Below are 22,537 nucleotides of genomic sequence, written 5' to 3' on the forward strand. Positions count from 1 at the left end.
GGGGTGAGTTGGGGTGGAGAGTCGGGGGGCGGGGGCACTGTAGTTGGGCCATTACGGGAAGCTTTCTTGGAGACGTTCACCCGAGACCTGAGCGTGAGAAGGAATTGCCAATGAGAACATTCTGGGCGGAGGAAACAGCAAAAGCAGAATCCCCGAAGTGCACTGAAGGAAAAATGGGTAGATTTTATTAGAATCAACTCAGAATGTGGGAGAGAAACCATGTTGTGGCAGGAACACATCAAAGTGAGAATCTCAAGTAATGTCTACCTCTTATCACCGAGGGATCCTAAGTGCCCAGGTGGGCAGAGCAATTAGAAATGGTGATGCTGCTCTTGAACCTCACAGGAAATACCTAGAGTCACTGACTGAAAAGATTATGACCGAAGAGGTTCTGGAAACTCGTCAGCCACTGATCTTCACAAAAAGTCAAGGTAAACTGTCCCTTCCTCAGTGCCTAAATCTAAGTCAACTTTTCACAGAGATTTTGGGCCAAATCCCAACAGAATGCTAGGAACAAGGAAGATTCCTGATGACAAGATGTGGGTTGATTTTTGTCCCCAAAAGGAACATAGTCAAAATATAATATTATTGGGAAAAATGGTTGAATACTGTCTCTAAAGGTAGTCTTATCTCTCACCAACTGTAAGTCGCTTAGGATATGGAATTTTGGTGTGGTTGAGGAAAGGAAGATCTACGGTATTTTGGGTCCCAGATCTTGAAGCAATGACAGAGCAGGGCCTCTGGCTCGCAAGAACCGAAACAGCTTATGACCCCAGAGAGAACCTGGGTCTTAGCTGACACTGTCGCTCACTTTGAAATAACGGTCCTGAATTTTCAGAAACTATTTGCCGTAAAATATTTTGCTATCTCGATAATCACTGTTAAAGGTGATTCATTCAATACTTTTTATTTTCTGATTGAAGAGGAAGGTCTAGGGCTTGGCATGTTCTTTCAAGGGTTCAGAGTTCACAAGAATCACATTATCCTGATATGGATTATTTCCTAGCCTGAGACAGAGAAAGCGTCAGTCCCAGGTGTTTAGCTATTGTCAACAGAAGTAGGAACTTCAACGGACCTTGTGGAGACCATCCACAACTAGCCAGAATGGGCATGACAAGGCACATGGGAATTGGGTCATAGGGCATCAGACAAGCAAGCATGTGGTCTAAGTTGGTGCTCAAGTGTCATAGCTTAAGAACAGATGATGGCCAGCAAAGGCTAGTGATAGTTGGATGAAGCTTGGAGGTCAATATATAGGAGCGAGGCAAAGGGTCCTCTATGGTATATAGACTTAGCGCACAGAAACACACATCTGAAGATTTATTCATTCACTTAAGAAACATTTACAAATCACATCCTTGTCCCTGGCACCAGGAGACACACAGACCAGTGTGTGTGGCAGGGAAGTGAAAAACGTGTAAATAAATGATTATGATATAATTCACAGCCCATGTTTGAAGTGTGCACAAGCCATGAGGAGGGCACAGGCAAAGAGCACCTAGCCTAGTCTAGCAGTAGGGATGTGGGGTACAGAGAGAGGTCAGAGAAGGCTTCATGCACTGATGCCCGAGCTGAGTCATAACAGATACAGAGCAACTGACCAGACCACACACACACACAAAAAGAACATTCCAAGCATTAGGGACAACAGGCTGGTCTCAAATTGTGTTGTTAAGGATCGCAGAGACCCAAACAGTATTAGCAAAAACCCAGCCCCTGTATCTGGCTGTGCAGAAATAGGACTGGAATAATGGAGACTCAAGGGCAAGGTCTTTAAGGACTATGGGCAGAGCCAGGAAATGCAGTCACCCAGGAAGGCTGAGCCGGGAACTCAAAAAAATCGCTAATCCCAGGGCATGAACCCTAATCACAGGGAAAACTGAGGGACACTGAAGAAACTCGATTCAAGCTGCCAAGTAAATGAGACTAGATACAGAGCGACTTGTTTCCTGGCCGGAGATTTACTGCTCTGTATGTCTTGGTCTGGGGCCAAGAATTTCTCTCAAAGTCAAGAGCAGGGAGCTGGGTCCACAGGTGGGTGCTATCAGGTCTACAGGGCCAGCGTGACTGGAATCACGAAGCCAGGAACCACGGAGACCAAGGGACAAGGTAGCAGCAAACCAGGAAACAAGGGCACCAGCCAGAGTCAGTGAGACTTGCTGAGGGAGGCCATTTTCTGACCTAGTTCAGGCTTTCTCTCCAGTTTCCCATGGTGGCAGGAATCAATCCCAGCACAGCTGGGCTTGGGCTTCTCCTCGGAAGCCTGCAATTAGAAGCACCTGGCCAAGACAGTGCACGCAGAGCGCGGACACAGCTGTAGCCTTCTGTAAGTGAATCCTCTCATGGATGGGGGCGGGGATCACATTAAAAAATAAATAAAACTGATTGCAAAGATGGATAGAGCGGATCTCTCTGCCATTATTAAACACTGTCTCTGAGCTGACTTTGCATTGCCTTTAAGTGCAGATTGCAGTAGGCATCTTGGCTGTGCACGACCTCATTGGCTCACAATTACAAAGGGACAACGTCTAGGATCATCTCTCTGTAAAATACGAAGCTCATAAAAGCCCAGGGTTAACCTGTTAAATACCATGCAAAAAGACATAAAGCACTTGCAATAGCATATTTTTAAACATCACCACACTTATTTCTTTTGATTATATAGTTGCCCAAATACATATATGATACACACACATACAAATAAACATATACACATATAGTGTAAGTATACAGTATATGTGCCTATGTATTTTATCCATGCATTTATAGTTCTAAAAAATAGAGATGTGTGTCTTTTTGCAAGTTCCTTTTAAGGATATATAAGGTGCTTAAAACCCATAAAATAGCTTTTTCCCTGACCTGCCATGAATCTGTTGTGTAAGCTCACTGTAGCAACCCTATGACTCTTAACAGGTTACATATGGTGCTGAAAATTTTTTTTAGTTTTAAGTCATAGAAACCCAAATATACAGATATCAAAGCAACTTTTCAAAGGCAACCTCTAAAAAGGATAAAACCTCTACAGAGAGCTGTCCCAGATTAATGAAACCATTTTCCCCCCTCAAGAGAAAAACAGAAACATCCTACAAGAAATAGCAAAAGGGAGCCTAACAGTATGTCCAGAAGATGAATTTTCTTTGCTTGATTTTTCTGTCCATTTACAGCAGCTGCCTTTTGGCTCCACTTTAAAGACAAAGATTTGCATAATAATACTTCTGTATTCCTAGTCATTTGACCCAGAATACTCTAGTATCAGCTGAAATTTCTAGGAACAATTATATTGTTTCAGGAAAGGATCTAGAAGAAGCCATCTGAGTTGAAAATATAAAGGTGGAAATTTTGATCATCAACACGGGCTACCATACATCCTCAAGGTTATTCAAAAGCCAGGTACCTACCTACATTCACTCTGTGCAAAGTAGGATGTGGTACTGTATAGAAAATAGATTTGTAGCCACCAGTACATTTTAAAAAGAAAAAAATATTTGTCCAAAAGGAAAAACATATTTAATTTCTTCTTACTAACCTATCAGGATGTTGACTATTGACACCCTTCTCGTAATCATTAGTCAGATTTTACTGTAAAAATGGAGGGGCAGAGAAATGCAACAGGGGAAAGAGGGAGGGGGGAAAGTAGGTAAAAAGAAGATCTTGGATTCAGAGAAATGAGAACAGAAGAAACATTTGGGAGCATATATTTATTTGATTCATCGATGAAACAAAAAATGTCAACTGACGTCACGGAGCAAAATTGGTACTACCGGACTCGTGTAGCTCACTAGCAATCAACTTGATGGTTTTTCAGGAAAAAAAAATGTTTTATCTGAAGAGCATAATTGAGCACAATTGTGAGGATCATGTATTTGCTATAAAATAGAAAAACAGATATTAAAATACTATTTTGTTGGGGCTTCCCTGGTGGTACAGTGGTTAAGAATCTGCCTGCCAATGCAGGGGACACGGGTTCGAGCCCTGGTCTTGGAAGATCCCACATGCCGCGGAGCAACTGAGCCCGTGAGCCACAACTACTGAGCCTGTGCGTCTGGAGCCTGTGCTCCGCAACAAGAGAGGCCGCGACGGGTGAGAGGCCCGTGCACCGTGATGAAGAGTGGCCCCCACTCGCCGCAACTAGAGAAAGCCCTCGCACAGAAAGGAAGACCCAACACAGCCAAAAATAAATAAATAAATTTAAAAAAATACTATTTTGTTGCTAATTTCTCTTTTAATATAATAGTAAATTAAGACCTCAAAAAAAAAAATACGACCTGAGAGATAGATTTTAAAAGATTCTAATCCCACATATGGTACCAGCTGTGGTAAGTTTTCATATGTAATTTCTTGGCTTATTGACTTAAATTATCTAATCACCGTGAAGAGAAACACATCTAGAAAATTCATTTGGCATGGTTCAAGATGGCATAAAAGAACTTCAAGTGTTAAAAGAAATCATCATACAATAGTTCACAGCAAGACCGAGTTTTTTCAAAAGCATGTTGAGTTTGGGATAAACCTTATTTTTAATGGGAAATTTTCTCCTTTGTTAGCTGCCTAGTATTTTCCCCCAAGACCACCACTGGGTTTCTTGTAACAACAGCATTCTCAGGCACTAGAGGCAATTACGTATCTCCTGTAACTGCTGATTTCACACATGAAAAACATGACTATAACTACTTACCATTTAGGTCACTTTCTGTTTTCTAAATGCTTTACAGTCTCATGTTATTCAAATGAGTAGAGAAGAAAAGCATGATAAATGGGAACAAGAGAAATGGCTGAGTCCTCACAAAGACAAGCAGAGCCTTAAAAGACAATATTGCCATGGAAAAGCAGGAAAACAGAGCGTGACATCAGCAAAAAATCCAAGTTAATTCACAAAAGCTCTGCAGCCAGGCACATTTACTGAAGTGGAGGGCAAAATACATGCCCAAGGTCAAGCACAGTCAATGGTCACACAAGAAACAAATGCAAGAGCTCTTGACTTTCAACTTGACATTTTGGGCCACGGAAGATGATGGTGCTCCAGTGACCCAACTGAATTGCTAAGTGGTGGTAAAAACTGGAAATAAGTCTTCTTTTGAGTTTTCCCAAAATGCTTCCAAATTTTCCATCTAAAGGTTATGCTCGGTATTTGAAGGCTATGTTCAGAATAAAGAGCCTATAGCTTCGGCAGACGCTTCTTGGCTTGGTAGGGGAAGGGATGGAGAGGCATTTGCTGTCAAAGGCCATCCTGTTACACAACTATGCTCTCCAAATTTAGCCGAAATGTGACGGCTAAATTACGACTCATTGCATGCAGCACAAGAAATGAATCTGTCCCTTCAGTAAGTTCCACAGAAAGAAAAACTAACAGGGAAATGAGGGCATGAAGAAAGGAAGAGGCTTTAGAGCTACTGTATGTACGGGCCGGGCAAGCATGCAGCGGACAGAAAGAGGACCACTTGCAGTAACTAACATCTCAGCAGTCTGTCTCTTGTCTGCTCTACAAAAATCCTGTGAGGCCACGCTGGGCAACTCTTCTCCTTTTTCCCTAATCTTGAAGAAGAGGGTGGGAAATAGTGGTGCCTCCTGGGATGAGGTGTCATGTACACTGGTCCATCACCCACACAGGCCAGTCTGTATCCTCACAGACACACAGGTCTCCGTGACCACAAGGATGCTGTCCAGCCTCCCCTGAGACGTCTGGCTCACAGGAATGTGAGGAAAGATCAGTGGAAGTTGTGGACCATTTTAAATTGCCTCTGACCACTCTACCTGATGAGCCTTCCACCCGCCGCCCACTTTGGCACTGGCTTCATGAAGAGCGCTAGGACTATGGGATTCAGTCTATGGCAATTTCATAACAGGTGCGATTCCTTACGCAAATCATTTCTTTCTGAGATAGTGATTGGAAGAGATGATGTAAGAATCTCTAAAATCATGTTTCAAAGTGTTCTGACCGCCAGGTAAACAATTATTTCCGACACTTAATGATACAACATGATCAGTACCATCCTGAACTATTTATTCCATATCCGAATAGAACGTTCTGGGCACTCTCCACAGCATGCTAAACAGAAGCCTCATTATATCTGCTTGGAAATGTTTAATCACACCGTCATTCAGGTGCCTTTCTATCATGTCTAAACATCCTCAAACGCTGGGATTTCCACCACTAGAGTCCATCTGATTTCATTTTAAGAACATCAAACGCCTTCCCTCCCTGTTGGTCTTTCAGGCTGCTCTTAAAGTATGTAATCTAAAACACCGTCATCAGTTACACAATTATTTCTTATTTCCCAAATTTTCCAAATAAGTATAATTGCAGAGGCATCACTGACACAAATACACCCACATCACTGCTCATGAAGAAGGAGAGGGACATACGTACACAGCACCTGGAATAACGATTATTCAATGATAAGTGATCAGTTAATAAATGAATGCATAATTGGTGTCAGCGAAATTGGGGAAAGATCCCAATGACATTTGAATGCTCATTAATACCTCTAACCATTTCAACACTTCTAATTTCAGGACATTCATTTATTTGATATTTATTGATTGAGCACTATATTAGAAACTAGAAAAACACTGGTGAACAAGACAGATTCCGTCCTTGACCTTAGGAAATTTACATCCAAGTAGAAAAGAAGGTACGACCCCTGCACACATGCACGCACACACACATATGCAAACACACGTAACACATAGGTGGACAACGGGAGAACTGCATATTGTGATGAGTGTCACAAATGTCAACAAAAAGGGAGCTGACGTAGACATTAAAGGGTGGTCAGGGAAGGCTACTCTGAGAAGACAGCATTTTAACAAAGACCTAAAGGAGGACACTGGAGGCAGGAAAAAGACCAGGGAGTGTCTGGGAAGAAGGAGTGGCAAGAAGTTGGCCCTTGGTAAAACCTGTGAGGAAATGGTCCCCCTGGTCGATGAGGAGGTAGCCAGTGGGAGGGATCAGGAGAAAGGGTGGCGAGAGGGCAGGGGCCACATGGGGAAGGATTTACTGAAGAAGGGACTATTTGCATCTGATTCTATTCAAAAACCATAGTCACAAGTCTATGGGATACTAATAAATTATGTCTTTAAATGATCATAAACAACACTACTATGTCTTTCCTCACAAATACATTATGCAACATTGTTTGTATCTTAGGGCAACTGCCAACACTCAGATTTTGCACAGAAAGACCATTATGGTGCCCAGTTTATCAGCTTCAGGAACAACTGCGTGCATGCGTGTGTTGTGTGTGTGTGTGTGTGTGTGTGTGTGCATGTGCGTGTGTGAGAGAGAGAGAGAGAGAGGGAGGGAGGGAAGGAGAGAGGGAGGGAGGGAAGGAGAGAGGGAGGGAGGGAGGGAGAGAGAGAGGGAGGGAGGGAGGGAGAGAGAGAGGGAGGGAGGGAGGGAGAGAGAGAGAGGGAGGGAGGGAGGGAGGGAGGAAAAGAATTACTTATTAGACATGGAAACCATATGTAGGCTCTTTGTGTTGTTTAGTCGGTCACAATCATTTTATTCCACGTGACAAATGAAAGAAGAAATAATTTTGAGATTTAAAAATAAAATATATAAAGAGCTGCAATACTTTAGATAGAGGGTGGTAAGTTTTTTCTCCAAGGGCCAGATGGTGGCATGGGAAAGTCCCAGGAAAGAGTGACAAGAGATCCCGCTGGACTGGACTGGCTAAATATTCTAATATCTTACTAGCCATAGGCACAAAGTAATACCACAGTGTAAAAAAATCCACTAACTGTTTCTATGGGCTCTACATCAATGTTAGAGGAATATTTGTCAAATGTCTTATTTTCTAAATGTGTGTGAACACTTCTGGCATTAAATAGAAAGCTGGCCCAGAGGATCCCAATGTTCCCAGCCAGGTCTAAAATTCTATGATTCCAAAATTTAAATTATACTACAATTACTAATACGTGGAAGAATTTCAAAAGCATTTGAAATGGTGTTTTATGACTTCTTTTTCCTGGCTTAACATTTGTGTAAATTCTAGAATGCTAATTCCTGAAGCTTGGCAGTTTGAACAATAATTGACTATTTCCTAGTCACTTTGCAATTGCTTTCTTTTAATTGCAGATGAATCAGTACAGCATGTAAAATCTGAAAACTAAGAACAAGCGCTTTCGAAAAATGATTTTTTCATTGAAATGAGTCAACCACCACTAAATAATAATTCTACTTTTATACGTCAGCCAGTGAATACCCTCAACTACACCTCACACGATCATTAAGAACACATTCACTGACCAACTATTAGAACCTAAAACCAAGACTGATATAGTCTAGGGTATAAAAATACTCATTAATTGAGGGAATGAGCATAGACTCTGCATCATGGTGCCAGGGTTCAATTTCCAGCTCTGCCATTTACTAGCTGTGTGACCTTGGGTAATTTACTTAACTTTTCTGTGCCTTCCTTGCTCATTGGTAAAATGGGGCTAAAAATAACACCTACTCCTCCATAGGGCATTATGAGAATAAAATAATATAGTCTATAAAGTGAATGGCATAGAGCCTGCTACATGGTCAAGTTTCAAAAGAAGTTGATAATATTATTTCCATTTCTATTTTCATTCTACCAGGTCTGATAGTTATCGAGCATACAAACCTCATATAATTCTAGGGCAAAAATGGCCTTCCAAGAGAGCCAGGCATTGTATTAATTTCTGGGAAAAAGTACTCACTTAAAACCCTACTTTAAAGTATCCTGCATTCAAAATGAAATGAAGAAAATACAGGCATATCTCGTTTTATTGTGCTTTGCTTTATTGCACTTCCCAGATATTGTGTTCTTTTTTTTTTTTTTTACAAATTGAACATTTGTGTCAACCCGAGCTGAGCGAGTCTACTGGTGCCATTTTTCCAATAGCATTTGCTCACTTCGGGTCTCTGTGTCACATTGTGGGAATTCTCACAATGGGAATTCTCACAATGGTGGTATTTCTAACATTTTCATTATTGTCACATTTGTTAGGGTGATCTGTGATCAGTGATTTTTGATGTTATTACTACACCTTGCTGAAGGCTCAGATGATGATTAGCCATTTTTTTTTTAGCAATAAAGTATTTCTTATATTAAGGTCTGTACTTTTTTTTTAGACATAATGCTATTGCACACTTACGAGACTACAGTATAGTTTATGTAACTTTTATATGCACTGGGAAACCAAAACCTCATGTGACTCACTTCATCACGGTATTTTCTTTATTGCAGTGGTCTGGAACCAAACCCTCAATGTCTCTCAGGTCTGCCCATAACATAAAATGAAGACCTGTTAAGATGAATAAATCAAGTACTTTTATTTGCTTCGTGCAATACACTCTGCATTCTGAGGTACTATGAGGGATACAAAAACATGGGAAAGACTCATTCCTGTTATCTAAGAGTTTAAATTTTTTAATACAGTAAAATATATGCGCAGTTAAAGGTAGCTGACGTACTCATTACGTATCTATTGAGCGTTTACTAGGTACCAGGCATTGGTAACGCAAAGATGATTTTATCTAACATCAACTCTGTGAGCCTTCCTTTCCCATCTTTGAGATGGAGTTAGAAACACCCCAAGAAGATTTTCTGAGAATCATATGTGAATCACTGCACAGTGATCTGTGATCTATAACAGAGTATCGATACCCTAAGAGCTTCGAGCAGAGGCCATAAGGGTATGGAGGAGAGGCATACTCTTCCAGGAAGGTGACACCAGAGGACTGTCTAGAAGGAGATTTGTGAGGCAGAGAAATGCAGTAAGGACATCCCATGCAGAGAGGGCAGGAAATGCTACACGGCCAGGGCTCAGGAAGGGGAGCAATTCACATCCCTCACCCTCTACTCTACTCACCATCTATCTGATCGTGTTTCTCCCCACCCCCTGCTTAAGAATCTTGAATAAGCTTCTGTCCACTGGGTGAGATCAATGGAATCTTTCACGATCTAATCGCAGTTTACCCAGCTGTCTGGTTACCATCACCTCTTTTACACACGGCCGCAGAGGGTACCATGCGACAGTGGTGAAGGGTTCAGGTTTTGGAGTTAGACAGAATTTTCTACTTAGTTGCTGTGACCTTCGGGGAGTTATTCTAACTCTTGAAAGATCCAGTTTTCTCACTTGCAAAGGAGGAGTAATAGTAGCACCTACCATCTGAAATTGGTTATAGGAATTAAATGAAATAGCGTACTTAACATGGCATCGGGTCCATAAGGACTCAGCGAACAACAACTATTAAAAATATATCGGGAATGGTATTTTGAGGTTAATCTAAGGACGGCTTGCAAAATGGAATTTGGGAATGAGGTCAGCGTGAGGCACAAAGCTTGGTAAGGGTGCTTCTGCAGGGGCTGAGGCGTGAGGCAGACCAGTGATGGTGGAGAGGGTGGAGAGCATGTCAGGGCTGGAGGGATTCGAAACAGCCAAGGAAAAAACAACCAGGACCCAGGGATGGGCTAGATAAGTAGGAATGGAAAGATGACTCCAAGATTTTGATACTGAGCGAATGGTGGTCCAGTTTTTAAAGAATGAATAAGTCACGTGAGATGGGCTGACTGACTTTATCATTTCACAACTTGTAGTTATACAAGCTTATAAAATAGATGCCATATTTAAAAGAAATTGCTAAATTTAGAATTAGGACATAAGCACATTAATTACATTTGCTGGGTTGAATACTGGAACTTTCTTTTTCCCCTTCATGACGAAAACCATCCCTGTTCTCCTGGCTCTCTTTGCACCCTTCTGACCAAGACTCTCTTTGATTAAGGAGTTGGGCTCCTCGAAGCCTCAGGGCCTCCCCCTTAGGTTCACCCTGGTTGGACTTGCACCATCCAGTTGTACCAAGAATCTTGCTAAGTCAGTTTAGACAGAACTCCCCACCCTCCATAACTGATCACCCTTGATATCTGATCAAAGTCTTTACCTTCCACCCTTGGTACCTGATCACCCTGGTCTGCCTTTAGCAAGAATCCTATTAGGTCTGTTTAACCAGAATCTTCTCTCGCTCCTGATATTGCCTCTTAGTAATTTCCATCCACTGACTCCCACCTGCTCCTTGGCTATAAATCCCTACTTGTCCATGTTTTATTTGGAATTGAAACCAGTTCGTTACTGAGGTCTGTTTGGCCCTGTTGCAATAGTCCTGAATAGATCTGTTTTAAAATGCTTTAACCACTGTCTAGCTCTGATTTTCTTTGAACTTCTCAGCTAATTCCTTCTTCTCCTGCCTCCTAACTGAGGGCCTTCCATGTAGTTCAGTCCATAATTCTTCTCTTTTTCTGTTAACCGTCTCCCTGGGGTGGGAGGTTGGGGGGCAGGGTTCATCTTATTAAAATCCTATTGGAACTCAGGCCTCCCGTTTACCTGCCCAAGGCACCTTCCTTCATATTCTAACTATGCAAAATTTCCCATACCTAGAAGTAGGTTCAAGTGAAAAATAATGACAATAAAATTATCAGGAGAGAAGCAGTAATTTACAGGTCAAGAAAGAGATACATTACTCAAGCTTTTAATACCAATGGATACGTTATTTTGCCAGTAACTTTTCTTAAATAAAAATGGACCAAAATATATGAAACCATCCATGTGTCCCCTCATGAAATATTTTCTTATGTGTAACATTTAGAGTTTCTTGATCCCCAAAGGCGATTAAAATACATGCCCAGGGCTTCCCTGGTGGCGCAGTGGTTGAGAATCTGCCTGCCAATGCAGGGGACACGGGTTCGAGCCCTGGTCTGGGAAGATCCCACATGCCACGGAGCAACTGGGCCCGTGAGCCACAATTACTGAGCCTGCGCGTCTGGAGCCTGTGCTCTGCAACAAGAGAGGCCGCGATGGTGAGAGGCCCGCGTACCGCGATGAAGAGTGGTCCCCACTTGCCGCAACTAGAGAAAGCCCTCGCACAGAAACGAAGACTCAACACAGTCATAAATAAATAAATAAATAAATAAAAGAACGTGAATTTCTTTAAAAAAAAAACATGCCCAGTTAAGCCCCACTATAAGTTGCTGTTTGAAACATTTGAGTTTCTTATTACTTAAGACCCAGGAAGTCTTTGATTAGGAAAGCTGCCTTGCCAGGAAAGTGATATTTTTTTTCCCCAGGAGACAAAATTAAAGAGGGCAATACTGCTGAGAGCTGTGTGTGCCAAAGGCAATACGCTGTATTTGTCAACAAATCCAATGCCTTCATGGAGAGGAGAGAACATCTCAGCTGTTCTACAGTGGATGGTCCCTGCATGTCATTACACGCAACACCTACGACCCACCACCACTCACGACAAAATGCAAAAAAAAAAAAAACCAAAACCATACATGGAATTGAACAGTGCAGCCAGAAACCCGAACACGTTAGACAACATCAGAGCATAATGCCTGATCGCCACAATCTGACTGCAGTCACCCGACTAGCTGGGCATTCACGTATTAGATGGGTAATATGGAACTTCATTCAACAAGTTCATTCAAATTTACCAGAGATGGTGGGGGGGGAGGAGTGATTTCATAGATGACTCCCAGGTTTCCAACTTAAGCAATTGGGTGTGTGGGTCATGGTGACATAGATGGGGACAGAGAATAGCAGAGGAGGGAGGAGAAGATGGGAGGGGGCGTCTATGGGCTGAGTGTTGGAAATAAGAGATTGATGTGACCGTGAAGCACCAGTGGGATGTCTTCTTATTTCATACACAGGAACCTAAATGTGATCAATAATTCAGGGCTGGGTTATTAAAGGGAATGAATTTACAGTAATAATTCAGACTACATCATTCTTGCTTCGCTTTTGCTATTTAAACATCTAGCAATTATCTAAATCTACTTTAACTTATGGTTTGAATTTTCTCCTAAATCGTTTGAATTTTCTCCTAAATCTAGTGTCACTATCACTTCAACTGGATCATCTCAAATTGGCCACATCCTTGCTTTCAAATATAATCTATAAAATTGGGGTAATCCTGGCCCTCTTGCCCTGATAGATAAGTTTAAATTATCTCTTAAAGACCAGCTCTTTGCTTTTCCCCTGTAAGACAACCAGTAAGGAGAGGTCATGCAGCAGTCAGATGGCTCTGATTGCCATGGGTCTGTTCCCTGCTCTGCCATGTACTAGCTTTGTGTTCTTTGGCAAGTTCTTTAGCTTCTTTATGCCTCAGTTTCTTCATCTGTGAAATGGAGAGTACGTTTCAGTCTTGGTTTATGGCTCAGTACATAATTTAAAAATATTATACAGGAACTTAAGAAGAATCGGTATTCTCCAATTGTTGATTGAAAAAGTCCACTTATGACCATCAAATGAAGCTTCTTAGTATGTGTTCATGTCTTCTATGTCTTCAGTGAGTTTTTTGTGAGTTTCCTCTATCCTGGAGAAAAATATCTTGACATCTACCCACTGTGATGGTGGATTTGTCAATTTCTCCCTTAAGTTGTATAAAATGTTCTCAAAGTTTAGAGTAAGGAATAAGGGAGGTAACTCAGAGAAGGTGCTCAAAACAATGCCTGGAGGGTAGCAGAATACGCCACCCCAAAATATGCCACTTTGGCATGAGGATTATTTAGAGTCAAAGGCATTTGAAAAACAGCAGGTACAAGTAGAACATTGTGTTTTGACTGTCCCTTTGCTTCCTAAAAGCAGGAGATAAACCTCCCATGTGAAAGATGTCCTCCCTGTACTGGGAGGAAAGAAACATTGTTATCACCAGAGTAGAGGATAAGAGAATTCTGTACAAAGAGATCTTATCAAAATAACTCATCCTCCTTTAGCCTCCCTGTGTATTTTAGTTAGGTTGCCACAATTCTGCCTCTTTGTTCAACCTAGTATATAAACATGAAGGTCCTGCTACTTCTTTGGGTCTTTATTTCCTTATGAAGACCCCATGTCACAGAAAACTTATATTAAATAAATTTGTGTAATTTTCTGCTGTTGATCTTTCTTACATCAATTTAATTTTCAGGCCCAGCCAAAGACCCTAAAAGGGCTGACATAAAATTATATCTCCCCTGAATGGGCACAAACCTAAGTATTTAACATATGTTTGCTATTACGTTTTTAATCATAAATAAATACAAACAAAGACCTCAAACATTTGAAGTGCCAGAGAGAAACGCATTGTGTATCACTACAATTATTTTGTCAGATTTGTACATTATTTGATTTATAATTCCCAGATCCTCTTGGGATGGTAAAAAAAATGCCAGCACTAATGCTGGTTGTTTAAAGTGGTATCATCTTTTCTGTAAACGTAGTTTTTAAATAAATATTTTAGGTGAAAATTCCTAGCACATGATGAAAATGCAGTGAGAATGAAATAAACTCGGCCAATATGCCTTTCATCCTTTTCTTTTTTTCTTATAATTCTCATCAAGCTGAGGTCTTTTTACTACATAGTAAATGTTGTCCTTGGGTATTCTTAAAGTGTCAACAAATACTAAAAAAATGTGAGTTGTGATAAACTCTATTATATTCTGTTTAATAAAGGAATTACTCTATCATACAACAGAGAATATGTGTCTTTCAGAGAGTATTTAATAGATCTTTTCATTAAAAAAAGGCCAATTTTGGTAATAATTGGTCTATGTAGAAATAACTATACTCTTGTGAATGACTGGGTTGTCTAAGTAAACAATATCACACCATCACCTCCACCACTACCATCACCAAGCACTGAATGTGTATGTGTATACATATATATCTCCTAGAGTTTGAAACTGCTTCATCAGTATGATTTTCATCTTGACAGTCATATGTCTCTGAGACATGACAAACACAACATGCCACAATTAGATTTTAGTTATCTTACAGGTGTCTAAAATAACCAATGTACTCAAACGGCACCAGCAGTTCTTGGCTCTAAATTACTTCTGACGAAAAAGTATAGAAGAATAAAATATAGTAAGCTTTATCTCAAAAGACATTACCTTGCAGAGGATTTATAAAATACTGAAAGAGTAAAGAAGACAACAGGATGAAATCCTCTGCTAAGATAGATGAAATAGCCCACCAAAACTTTATTGATCTACCCCTATTAAGGAGAAAGCTCTGGATTTCTGCTGAGGTAGGACTGGGGTTAACCAATACCAAAGTGACAATTCAACCTCAAAAGAAATGAATAAATTTAAAGAGCAGAAATATATATAATATTTGCATGAATTCTGTAGTAAACGAATCATCTATTGACCAAAATTTAATTTCTTTTGCCTCTGGGTATAAGGCTGCATCAGACAAATTGGCTATAAACATAATTTTTCAGAGGACAAGAAAGAAAAAAATAAGGAATACCTTTAACTTACTGGAATCATATACAAATCAAGAGCATATAAATATTTATTCAGACTCAACCAATGTCTTGAAGAATCTTTCACTTCTGCCCTAACTGTGGCCACATAACAAGACACAGCCAGAATGTGATTTGCAAACTTTAAGCTTTGACACTGAGGGAGTCGGTCTTGATGATGAAAAGGGCCTTGTTTGCTCTATGTAAATCACTCACAATGCATGGAACCAGATATCCTGTCTAGCTGAAAGCCTACGGTTGAATTTTCCCATTAGTCTTGCCAAGTCTCAGATGACTAAATTACAGATACATTTTCCAAACTGGGTTCATCTTTTAGAGTCACAGATAAACATTTCTTAGCCTTGTAGAATTATAGTGGAGAAGAAGAATGGAATCTCCATTAACCTCTAAAACCATGGTTTGGGCTCTGGTCGGCTTAGAGGCCTGGAGAGGTCTTTAGAGATCACTGCTCAGCAGATAAGTGCTGGATATTTTTCAGATTAACCCTAGTCTTTAAAGCAACCTGGCAGATGGTAACAACACTGTCCCCATTTTACAGATGAAGATACTAAGGTACATAGAGGGGTGCACTAAATTCTCCAAGCTCATACTGTTAATAAGTGAAAGAGCTGGGTTTTGAGCACAGATTTTTCTGTATCCAAAACCCTGCTCTTTCAACTTTACTGCCAAATAGGTGATATATTAGTTGATGAATTGACTCACTCATACTGTCACACCTGATTTTAAGTAGAATTTCATATGACCTGCATCCTGAGATTGCAAGATAAATAACTAGAATAATCCTTTAGGGACATTTATCCTAAATCCTTCTTTTTATAATGGAGGTAGCTGAGGCCTAAGGACTCAACCAAGGATGTACATCAAGGTAATAACAAAGTTGGAACTAGATTCTTTTCTTGAAGCTTAACATGAGGCAGCCCATAGGAGGACGTGACAATTTTAATTTTCTACCGTTAAAGTAAATGATGCAATAAATTTTTGAGATTCCCGTTTTCATTCATTGTTATTATTTATGCTAATACATAATTATAAGAGGCTCTTTCAAGGGTGCGTTTTGAAGTTGATGCCACTACAGAACCTATAGCAGAAGGAAATATGTGGGAACTTGGTTTAAAAACATACAGAATAAATTTCACACTGAGCTCTAAAAGCAGGCCTTCAGCCCAATTTCTGGAAAAAATCAAAGAGCAGGCAGAAAACAGACAGGAGGAACAGTTATTTTAGCACGAAAAGTAGGATAAATTTACCAAGCCAATCATGGGATGATGTGTGCAGATAAAAGATGCAGAGAGAAAATTTGCAACATTGATACACGAACACATTTGAATGCAAGAAAGCAAAAAACCAGAAGGCACAATTGTCCGAAATGTGAATAAACATTCAAATGATGTTGCAGCTGCAAAATTTAAACTCCAGGAAGAGACATTTGCAAAGGAATTTATTAACTGGATGTGATTTCCCGGTTTCACATAGCCAGTGGCTCTTTTATAAAGCAAAACGTACAATTTGTCTTGATAGAAACGATATCTCCCCCCTGTTGTACCCAACCAAATGCCAAAAAGTCTTTTTTGAAAGACTCTGCTTACTAAAGAGCAAAATACTATTGATACGCAGACACTCAGGCTCTGAATACATAGTTATTCCACCTAATCAAATGCCTGATATATTGACTATGGTCTTACACAATAAGGAGGTTTTCATGTGATGTCAATTAGTCTTTCCCTAATGGCAGTTTCTCTGTAGAGCAGTTTCTTTGTAGGCGTTAAGTTCCCTGCTGAAACCAACCATTGCCTGCCAAACCTGTCTATCTGTTCCTCCCACCTTCCCTCCCTCCCTTCACTTCTATCCATCCATCTGTCCATCCATCCATCCAACAAATATTTATGAGTCTATAACACAGTGGGGGATATAAAAATGTATCAAAAAGCTTCCTCTTGGGGACTTTATGACGCTAAGATGGTCTCTGACCAGAAGACAGACCCTGTACTTAACCTAGTACACCTCTCCACAATGGTGGATGCTGGCAAGTGAGTCCTTTTATTGCAGTCTTTGAGTTCAAACTGCAATGTAGGAACTGTAGTGCCAGACTGGATCATTTGTTTTACGGAATGGTTCTCAAAGTAAGGTTCCTGCACCAACAGCAGCAACACAGCCTGGGAACTTCTTAGCAATGCAAATTATTGGGCCTTGTCCTAGACCAACTTATGTTTGAGAACCCAAATGCATCCAAATCACTTGGAAGACTTGATACATCACAGAATTTGCAGTACTAACCAAGGGTCTAGACCACTGGTGAGTGAAGTCAAGGAATAAGAAATAAGTCGAAAACTTAGAGTGGCAGGTTTTAAATATTTGATTAAGAAGTTTGGACAATGATGAGTTGGGTCAATTAGGAAATATTTTCTGAGCAAAGAGCAGATATGGTCAGAACTTTTATTAAGGAGACCTTGGAGTCTCATGAGACCACAGAAAGGAAGACAAATGAGAGGCGACGGCATTGTTCAGGTGAGAAGACACAGTCATTGATTCTTTCTCTGATGACCCAGGAATTTATCAGGCCTCAAGTGAACTGGGACCACTCGCTCAGTCTGCATCCTGAGCTCAGGATGAGGTCTGCTCTAAGAAGTATCTCTCCACTGTTGTGGGATTCTCTTCATTCTATAGTTTGATTCTGTCCAGTTTGGGCATTTCTGCCTTGCCACCTGTCACTGCTTCCTGGGTTCCCCTGCCCGGCCTCTTTCTGCTACCCTTTTCCTTCCTCCCCCCCATTTTCATTTCCTTCATTAGGAATTTGCATGTTAATTGCATTGGTTGAAATGTTTGCTTGTTCATTTGTTTTCACAGCTGCTCCTTAGAGAGCTCACGGATTACATTCCTCCTCTGCACAAAGGATCTTCTAGGTCACAACACAACCACAGCCTTTACCTGGCTTCATTTTCATCTGTTGAATATCCTCATGCCGAAAACAAACAAACGAACCCTGATTCACTTTAACGTGTTAAATCTATGTTGCCAGCTGACCATCCTTGTAACTTTATGCTCGGACGTGCATAATTTGTCACACCTTTCACACAAATAATGACACTGCTAATGAGGTTGTTTCCAAATAGGAAAGACAATAATTATATTTTTGTGTTTCCACAGATACCTTCTTGTACATAAATCAATATACGGTGAGCAATAAGTACAGGTACTATAAAATATTATTCTATTATCTCTGTTCCAATATTTTGGTCATACTTCAAATCGTACTATATATAATACCCAATGCACACGTGGGCCAAGACGTACTTTTCACTCTGAACATGGACAATTTATTGATGAAGAAGTTAGTTTTGAAACAGAGTTCCCTTTGGTTCTATGCCATTTGGATATCACGCTTCAATGTCTTTAAAACACAAAACATTTTCTTCCTGGAAATAGTTCATTTAGGAGGATCATGTGATTTATTTGATGATTGAAAATAAAGTAAAAAGAACTACAACAGACACCTCTGGTTCCCTGCATCACACCCCCTTGGTTCACCTCTGATTTCAGCCATGGCTGCACAGATGGACGGTTCTGTGCCAACTCAGATTCTCTTTGCCTTTGCAGTGTCTACCACAAATGACAAGTGCCAGCACAGCCCAGAACTGTGGGGGAGTTAATGACCCAGGAGCAATCCACAACCAAGGGGAAAAAGCCAGTGGATAAAGCTTTGGCCACACATCCTTCAGGCAGAAATTCCAGGAGGGATCCCAGATCCTCTTGGAAGTCCCAGGGGGACCACGTTCCCATGTCCACCGTGGAGAACTCATTCACCTGCTCTTACTTTGGTCTTTGCTTCTTCCCCCATTCACTCTCCCCAATGCTCGGGATCAGCTCCGCAATAAAGGATCATGCCCAAGTAGTTGTCCCAGGCAAGCAACCAAAACAAACACGATCAATTGTTAATATATTTAGCAGTATCAATCCCCTTTAGATCTGACACCACATATGTAGTATTTTTGATTTTTCCATTGTCGAGACCTTTCTTTTTTCTTTCCAAAAACTACACAATAAAATGAAAGGAGCAGAGATCATAGCATTGCCTCAAGTGTTTCCATTGCCTTTCTTATCTCACACAGATCAAGCTGATCACGTCTCTGGTGATAAATTCAAACCTGCCCAACACTCCAAGAAAAAAGAAGCTGATACTATGTCATCTACTCCCACAATTCCATGCCTGAACCTAAAGCACAACATTTCAGCCCGCAGATTTACGAAAATGGCATCCGCCCGCTCTGCCGCTGCAGATCAACACCAAGAATAAAGATGAAACATATAAAACACATCTGGTCCAGATTCTGAACAGGCAACTAATGAGTTAAAACAACACAGACTTGAATATGTCAGCAGCCTATTAATATGCCTGGAATTACAAGCCAGAAATACTTTCATTAAACTCCACCATGCAATCAAAAAAGAAAAAAAAAAAAGTTGCTTTACATAGGGTGACTGAAAAGGAAGCTGTAGGGATATGTGATTTAAGGGAAAAGGAGACAGTTTTACCTTTGATTATCAATTTTCCATTCCTCTTGCTTCTAAAGCAGGAAAAGATCCAAACGTTGCAGTTTTCTTTTTTTTTTTAACCCGATGTCCCTCTTGGTATGTGATGCTCAACTGTTCTGAAACACAACGGAATGCAATAATTAGATGCAGTAACTACCCTGCAACAAAAAGATACTTAAGAAGATTGCCTAAGAACCACCCGGGCAGCCATTAAATTCAGTGATGTGAGAAGAGCGTTTCACAGAAAATTCGTGTGGCAGGGCTCTTGCACGATGTTACACTTTATTTTTATGCTTTTCAGAAAAGAAAATCAACTATACAAATAAAAAACAATATCACCGTAATAAATAGGCTTGCTTTTCTACAGTCTACTTTTCTACTATTAACATTTATATCCTCTTTAAAAAGCAATAAAATGCAAGCATTGATCATGTGATTTTGTAAGACATATTACACACACAAGACTGTGTTCACTTCCTGTGCATTATTTGTTTTAACAACACTGCAACTAAGCAGCTGTGACTAAAAAAAGGGGTTAAAAAATATTCTTTCCAGGGTAGTTCTTTTGATATCACAGGAGGACACCAATTATGGCAGAATCTTTCCAAGGGCATTACTAGGTGCTGGCTGATGCCTAAACCAAAGCATTACCCCCAATTAGTAACAATACTTTCTCATGAAAGCGATAAAATGGAACTTCTAATTGGGCCCAGACTTAAGGAGGGGGGTACCTAGTATGACCACATCACATGCTTTATGCTGAGCTGTCATTTTCCTTTCTGAAAGGTCACGGAGACAAGGACTTGTGTTACATGCACAAATGACTGGTGTTGAAAAATGAAGGTATCAACAGAATTCTGTTTCTGTTTGCTTCTAGGCAATATGATTTTGTGGCCCTCAGTAGCACATTCAAATAGCATCAGAGGGAATGAGAAAAATAGTCGATCTAAGTATTAGGCAGAGGTGGAGGGATATTCAGAATTGAATCTGGGAGTGAGTAATTTCTTACCTCCTAATTATTTACAAGAATGATAGTGCTTGAATAAATGGAGAAATCATTTCACAGAAGAGGAATCAGAGGCCAGAAGAGGTGACAGGGCTTGCCTAATTTTATTAAGTTAAGAGACACAAAGACAGAATGACATCTCAGATTCTCTGCCTCAAAGTTCAACCCCTTTCAAAACCTGCAACACTGTATTTGTTTCCAAAAAGAACACTGGTCATTCAAAAAATTCGGGGTTAATACAATCCTCTGCAGAAGTTGTTCCAGCAATAATTTGAGGCTGGCAAAGTTGACAGGTTAAGAATTAGGATGCTGTGGGTGGTAAAAAGCTAGAACAACAGTAGCACAAAAATATCATGTATTTTCATAGCACATAAAGCACCTTGGGAATATTATATTTTCACGTGTATCTCATTTACCTATGTTATAAAAGATAAAAATGGTTTTCCATTATCAAAAACTTACAGGTATAATTATCATTATGAGCCCTGGTTTATGTATGATTATTGTGTTAAATATTCTTAATATTGAAGGACACTAGACAAACTGAATTTTTCCCTACATATATGAGAAATAGGTTACTCAAGGAGATACTAAAAAATGTTTACTTTCTAAACATTTGGAACTGACCATTTATTCATTTATAAGTATTGAGAATCTATTTTGTGCTAGATATTGTTCTTAATTTTCCATAGAAAAAAATGAAAATATTATGCAGTTTTTGACAGAGACACCCACATATACACTAAAAATCAATTTTATTACAATTGGGATGTTTTCTGAATTAAATAATATTTAGGTAAACGAATATCTTATACAATGGGAGGTGTCTTAAATGTCATCTAATCTAGCAGTTCCCAAGTGTGGTTGATCATCACAGTTGTCTGGAAAGTTCGTGAAAAATACAAACTATAGAATTTCATGCAAGACCTATTAAATCAGACTATTCATGGGTAGATTCAGGGTAATCTGCATTTTGCAAACGCTCCCAGGTTCATTCTCCTGATCAAGCGGGTTTGGGAAACTTACTGATTCTTGCATAATTTCCTTATTCTAGAGATGAGGGAACTGAAACTAAGGAATGACTTGCCCAAGGCATTTGTTTGGTGACAGAACTGAGATTAGAATGCAGAATTCCTGATTCTTGGGTATTTTTTTCCCTTCCCTCACCCCAACAGTCCCTTTTAAACTTTTTCTTCCTGCCCTTTTTCTATCACCGAGTAACAATATTTAGTCTCTATATCTGCGAAAGAATGAGAGCAAAGGAAAGGTATAAAACAAAAATACAAACAAAAAAATAAACAAAACCCAAAAAACAACAAACAAAACAAAACACCCTGACACACACACACACACAGGAATCTGAACTTAAGTAGTCTGCTTCAATAGTGTGCTCTTCCCTACCGCACTGGGTTGTGCTAGAGTCACTACTTTGGGGTGTCTGCTTAGCCCTGTCCTCTAGGATCTGCCCAGCCTTCCACCACCTTCCCCAACCTTCAGAGTTGCCCTCTGTCCATTGTGTGTCATTGAATCCTCATCCATGGCCATCGTTGGCTGTGGGGCGGTAAGGGGAGCTCACTAAGAAAGTGACATGTAACCAAAATCTTGAAAGATGTGAGGGGGTTAGTCATGTGCACGAGAAGCGTGTTCCAGGCAGAGGGAATGGCCAAGGTTAGGGCCCTGAGGCAGGAGTGTTCCCAGGGGCTGTTCCTGGAATTGCTAGGGGGTCA

At 40.3% G+C, this 22,537-nt stretch overlaps 1 protein-coding gene across 6 annotated transcripts in view; it reads right to left on the reverse strand.

Moving 5' to 3' along the window:
- Positions 1–22,537, reverse strand: part of DLGAP1 (DLG associated protein 1) — an 856,539-nt gene that overhangs the window by 536,529 nt on the left and 297,473 nt on the right. For 5 of the 6 annotated variants that reach the window (XM_082353532.1, XM_082353530.1, XM_082353531.1 and 2 more), the window contains exon 3: positions 19,805–19,920. The gene's annotated coding sequence lies outside the window, so the exon portion shown is untranslated. The remainder of the gene's footprint in view (positions 1–19,804; positions 19,921–22,537) is intronic. The other variant, XM_082353525.1, reaches the window with a different exon arrangement.

This window comes from Balaenoptera borealis (assembly GCF_965194805.1).
Source record: "Balaenoptera borealis genome assembly, chromosome: 14".
NCBI lineage: Eukaryota > Metazoa > Chordata > Mammalia > Artiodactyla > Balaenopteridae > Balaenoptera > Balaenoptera borealis.